Source organism: Pocillopora verrucosa, chromosome 13 (assembly GCF_036669915.1).
Source record: "Pocillopora verrucosa isolate sample1 chromosome 13, ASM3666991v2, whole genome shotgun sequence".
NCBI lineage: Eukaryota > Metazoa > Cnidaria > Anthozoa > Scleractinia > Pocilloporidae > Pocillopora > Pocillopora verrucosa.
In genome coordinates this window covers 16,979,424-16,985,130 of record NC_089324.1, presented here as the reverse complement: position 1 = coordinate 16,985,130, position 5,707 = coordinate 16,979,424, and the positions used below count along the sequence as shown (strand labels likewise).

At 39.1% G+C, this 5,707-nt stretch overlaps 1 protein-coding gene across 1 annotated transcript in view; it reads right to left on the bottom strand.

Moving 5' to 3' along the window:
• Positions 1-1,956, bottom strand: part of LOC131785070 (uncharacterized) — a 20,387-nt gene extending 18,431 nt beyond the window's left edge. The window contains exon 1 of the mRNA XM_066160426.1: positions 1,924-1,956. The gene's annotated coding sequence lies outside the window, so the exon portion shown is untranslated. The remainder of the gene's footprint in view (positions 1-1,923) is intronic.
• Between the last annotated feature and the right edge of the window lie 3,751 nt (positions 1,957-5,707).

Genomic DNA, 5,707 nt, shown 5'->3' with positions numbered 1-5,707 from the left:
CATGGCTTTTAAATGCATTTCCGGACACGCCCCCAAATATCTGACGTCACAATTCATTACCCGCGAGCAAGTTACCAAGCGTACAACTAGGAGTGGCCAAAAGCTTAATATACCTCTTTTTAAAACAGCCTCAGGACAAAGAACATTTTATAACAGAACTATTGGACTTTGGAACAATTTAGACCCCTTTTTAAAATCAAGCCGTTCGTTTCAAGTTTTTAAACGTATCTTAAAGAATAAGCTTTTAGACAATTTTGTAAATACTCCCTAAACTTCATTTATTTTTAGTATTTTTCTCGACTACAAAGTTTACATAATGTTGTAAATGTTTCTTAAATTTAATTAATTTTAATTGTGTAGTTATTAGTAACTTAAGTAATTTAAATAATTGTTCCTGAAAAGCCCCATTAGGGAGGTAACAGTAAAGTATGTATGTATGTATGTACACTTAAAGATAGTAGACAAATTTTCTTGTGGATCGTTTGTTACCAGGGAAATTTAACAAAAAAAATCGAATGTCAAAGATACACTTTCAGATAGCAGACGAATTTTCTTGGTGGGCTGTTGACTATATAACCAAACAAAATCTGGTGAAACTCTAAAGGATATGTTTCGGTTATATCGTGCGCGTCTCCTAAATTTTGTAAATAGTTATTGCCGACACACACAGAACGCATTAATAAAGTCAGAAGTACCTGCTACATCTGATTACTAATTAAACGTCATCGGAGAGGTTTTCGAGCTCTTCGCTAATCTCTTCCTCGAAAAACCAACTGAACTTCTGAATAAGGGTTAATTTTTATAGAAACTGTGGTGCTGCGTCGATGGGAAAGTATAACAGGGTAATTAAGTTTATCAACTGAGCTGATAATACTAAATTACAACTGAAATTTTGTTTTCTAACCCTTTCTCAGATGCTCAGACGCTTCGCTCTGACGAAGGGCTAACGCTCGAAACGTCAGTAAACGTAAACTCTAAGGTGGCCAATTTACGTTATCAATTAAAACTGAAATTTTTCTTTCTAACCCTTTCTCAGAGTGCCAGTAAAATTGATTAAAATTTGAGGGTAGAAGCTTCAACTTAAGAAAGAATCAAATTTTTATCTGTCTTCTATTTAACGTGTAAACTATGCTTACACCTGTCTGAAGGAACTTTGATCGAGCTTTACGACCGACAAAATGGGATAAAAAGCGAAAAAAAGAAATAAAATAGCCTATTTTCTGAAAATTTCCAGAGCGTTTCAGCAACGACTCTTCGCTAAGCCGAAATCATGATTACGCACCACGAATTCGCGAGTCAGTACGGCTTTTTGGAACGAGGGGCAAACGTCAAACCAGCGAAATTAATTTCTAGGAAAACGGTGGTGCTGCATCGGTATAGGAGGGTATAAACAGGGTAATTAAAATAAGAAGTGAAAAGAGAACTAAAATAGCCTGTTTGCTGAAAATTTTCACAGTGTTTCATCAACGATTCTTCGCCCAGCTGAAGTAATGATTACGCGCCACGAATTCGCGAGTTACGACTTTTGGGAACAAGAAACAAACGTCAATCCAGCGAAGTTAATTTCTAGGAACACGGAAGTGCTGCATCGGTAGTAGATTATAAGAGGGTAATTGAGTATTATCAATTTGCTTTACTACCAACAAAATTGATAAAAAATGAAAAAGAAAACTGAAACAAGCAAGTTAGTTTAGCCTATTTGCCAAAAATTTTCAGAGCGTTTCAGCATCGATTCTTCGCCCAGCTGACATCATGATTACGCACCACGAATTCGCGAGTTAAGGCGTTTTGGAACGAGGGGCAAAAGAGAAGCAATCAGAGCAACTATTATTGAATTATTGAAGCTGACATGGCTGTGTTATCGAAACAGATAGTAATTTTAGCGAAAAATTTACCCTGTCTCATTCTAGATGTAATTTTTACCTTCAAATTATCTGTAAGTTACCTTCAACTCCTGATCTGTGGGTGTTGTCAACTCGGGGACTAACTCAAACTGAAGTTTGAACAAAAAATCTCCAATGAAATCACGTGATAAAAATTCCCTTTTATGGCTTTATTATAATGGGCTCTGTCATGCAAAGGCATAGAGGACCTGATGACCAACCGCTGCACAGGAAAGGAGCTGTCACTGTCGCCCACGCTCCTTTCCTTCAAACAGCAGTTACTGTGCCTTTGTTTAGGTGGGAATCCTACGATAGATCATATGCTGCCGACCCTCTATGGAACAAAGAAGGAAGACTTCTGACAGAAATGCTGAAAGTGTCTTTTTTAATAAGTTTTATCAGTTATTTTTTATTGGGTATTGGTTATTCTTTTACTGGGTCAGTGGTAGTTATAGCGTGCGGTCGTGAATTTCATCCCTCTACCTTCTGCTTTTTCTAGAAGAATACGACTTTTCCTGCTTCCTAAGGATTCCAACATTTCATTTTGCAAAGTTTGACCTTTTCACTGGTGCAATTTCAGCAAACCACAAGCATTCCTCTCCGTGAATACAAGTCCGCCAATTTGTTTTAGCAATACGTGGAAAAAGTTTCCTACACTCAAGGATCCGCTACTACGCAAATTCCGATAGCTGTTTTCAACAGACTCGACTCCTTGTTAGTGATGATGTTCCCTCTAACCCTGGTCCTGTTACGAATGCTTCCAAATGTTCCGTTTGCTCCAAGACCGTCGCACGGAATCCCCGAGCTGTAAATTGTGACCAGCCTGGCCATAAGTGGTGCCACATTAAGTGTGGACAAGTCAAGCCGAGGGATTATAAAGTTTTTCAAAACATGGCCTCCTTTGACTGGGTCTGTCCTCCCTGTCTCAAGATAGGACTAACTCTCAACGATTCTCGCCTCCATGTTCCTGCTACCAACGAATCTGCAAGCGTTAACATCCAGGAGTCTGTAGATCCATTGCGTTCCCTTCGACAATTGGTGGGAGATAAGAATCTTAAAATCGGCAACTCAAACATGAATGGCCTGGTTAGCAAACTTCTGGAGGTCCAACTAATATTGGAGGTTACCAATTTTGATGTTCTTGGCTGATTACGGAGACCCACCTAAATGAGAGCGTAACAAAATTTGGTTTTATTACAAAGAAAGTGTTCTTGCTCATCAAATTACCACATGGGACCACCCTAACTTGGAAGCTACTGGGTTAAATGTTACCGTGAGATCACAGTCTTTTCTGGTTGGCTGTATTTATAGACCTCCAAGTGACTGTTCCTTCTTCGATGTTTTCAGAAATCGAATCACTGAGATTTGGATGAAAAGGAAAAATATTATCCTAGTGGGTGACTTTAACTGTGACATGACTCCCGGCCTAGAGTCAAATGAGTCTCATTTCGGAAGACGTTTCAGAAGGATTTTGTGCAGTTACGGTCTGAAGAACATCATTAACAGCCCTACACGCATAACATCTGATTCGAAATCTCTCATTGATCTCATTGTAACAAGTCAGTCAGCGAAAGTTCAAACGTCTGGTTCCAGTGCCTTGGGAATATCTGACCACCATTTGATTTTTTCTGTTTTTAAAGGGGCTAGAATTAATCCCAAGCCACTGGTGATTTCGACAAAGAAATATAAACAAGTGGAAAAAAGCAACTTAAGACAGATTTTGAGCATGCTCCTTGGCATCTTGTGAGTCTGTTTGATGATATCGATGATTGTCACTTCACCTGGAACTACTCATACAATGACATTATAGATCACCATTTACCATCCAGGAAAGCAAAGATCAGATCTAAATCCCTCCCGTGGACTGATTCTTCCATTAGGAAAGGAATGAACGAAAGATTTAAACTCTTGAACGAGGCCAAAGCCTCTGGAGATCCAGTGAAATGGAGCCAATATAGAAAAAAAAAAAATGAGATTAAAAAAATCCGTGAAAGAGGGCCGAAGCGGCTTATTGGAATGATCAATTTAACAAATCAACCAATCCTAAAGAATTTTGGAAGCTGACAAACCAGGTGCTAAGGAAAAACAAAGTTAGCAACTTTGGCCCAGTTATGGATTGCAACAACAACAACGACAACAACAACAACCTAATAACTGATGATTTCATGAAAGCAGAGCATCTCAATGATTTTTTCATTAATGTCACTGAAAACCTCACAACACAGTTAAATCCTCTAGACAAGTCAACCATATCTACCTTTGTTACAGGGATTACTCCCACTAAAGATTGCACAGATATAAATTGGGAGCTTGTCATGAAAAATATCCAGAAGGCATCAAACCCTAAGAAGGCTACGGGTCCAGATTTGGTCTCACCCAGGGTCCTTTTCTTTGTATCCGCTGAATTAGTTGCCTGCAGCTTACTTCCACTTTATAAGAACAGCTTGACTAGTGCTTCATTCCCAGACAATTGGAAACTATCTCATGTTACCCCTGTGTTCAAGAAAGGGAAACCATGTGATGTGAACAACTACAGACCAATTTCTCTACTTAGCATTCCTGGGAAGATACTGTGGCTGTGGTGTGTAATTCTGTCAACAACCATTTACAGTCCCACGACCTGTTAAGCCACAACCGGTGGGGCTTCAGAAAAAATCGTTCAAGCGAGGGTCTCTTGCGTCGTATGACGGAAACTTGGAAGTCAACTCTGAATCAAGGTCTGGTAGCGGGAGTACTTTTTGTCGACTTCGGGAAGGCCTTTGACTTTGTTAACCATTCTATCCTGTTAGAGAAACTGAAGGCCACTGGAATATCGGGCTCTCTCTTCTCTTAGTTTGCAAACTACCTGTCTAACCGGAACCAGTTTGTTCAAATTTCCGGAAAAAAGTCTGCTCTTTAATCTGTGAAGTATGGAGTACCACAAGGGTCCATTCTGGGACTGAGATTGTTCTCAATATATGTTAATGATCTGCCCGAATCTATATCTTGTGGTGATCTTCGCTGACGAAACCACGGTTTTTGCCATTGGTAAGGATACAGACATGATCATCTCTTCACTTCAACAAATTTTATTTCAGCTGCACACATGGTGCATAGCCATCAGACTAATTGCTCATGAATCAAAGACTGAAGCAATGATAATATTTAGATCAAACTTTATAGGCCCCCTACCAGCTTTAGCATATGGCACCAAGACCATCGAGCTCAAGTCTTCATCTAAATGTCTTGGCTTAACTATTGACAATAGTTTATCTTGGCAGGATCATATTAGGAATATTTGTAAATTGTTTAACAAGAAATTGGCTGTTCTAAAACGAATTAAATTCCTATCTCATTCCATTTTGGAATCTATCTATTTCAACTCAATTATTCCTAGTGTTGTGTATAATATTGTTATTTGGGGCTCTGTTTCCTCAGCACTTATGGAGGATATTGAACGTATTCATATTAGAGCATTATAGATTGTCTACAAGCTACCTATGACCACTCCAACTGATGAGATCAAGAAATTGAGGCAATGGAATCCCATCTCTTCGTATTATTTAAAGAGGCTGCTGGTTGTGACCTACCAATCCTATCATGGTTAAGATACAGAGGAACTGAATATTCTAATTTCTAAGGCAAAACCCAAGTACAGTTTAAGGAATTCTTTAAATATAGAAGTGCCAAGACCAAGATCTGAAATTGGCAGGTCCTCTTATAAACACGGGGCCGCGTTGGCATGGAACCTTCTTCCGCATCATGTCAAGGACTGTGCAGATTTGAGATCATTTAACGGATTGGGCTTAATGCGAACAAACATCTACCGAATTGCATACATTTTT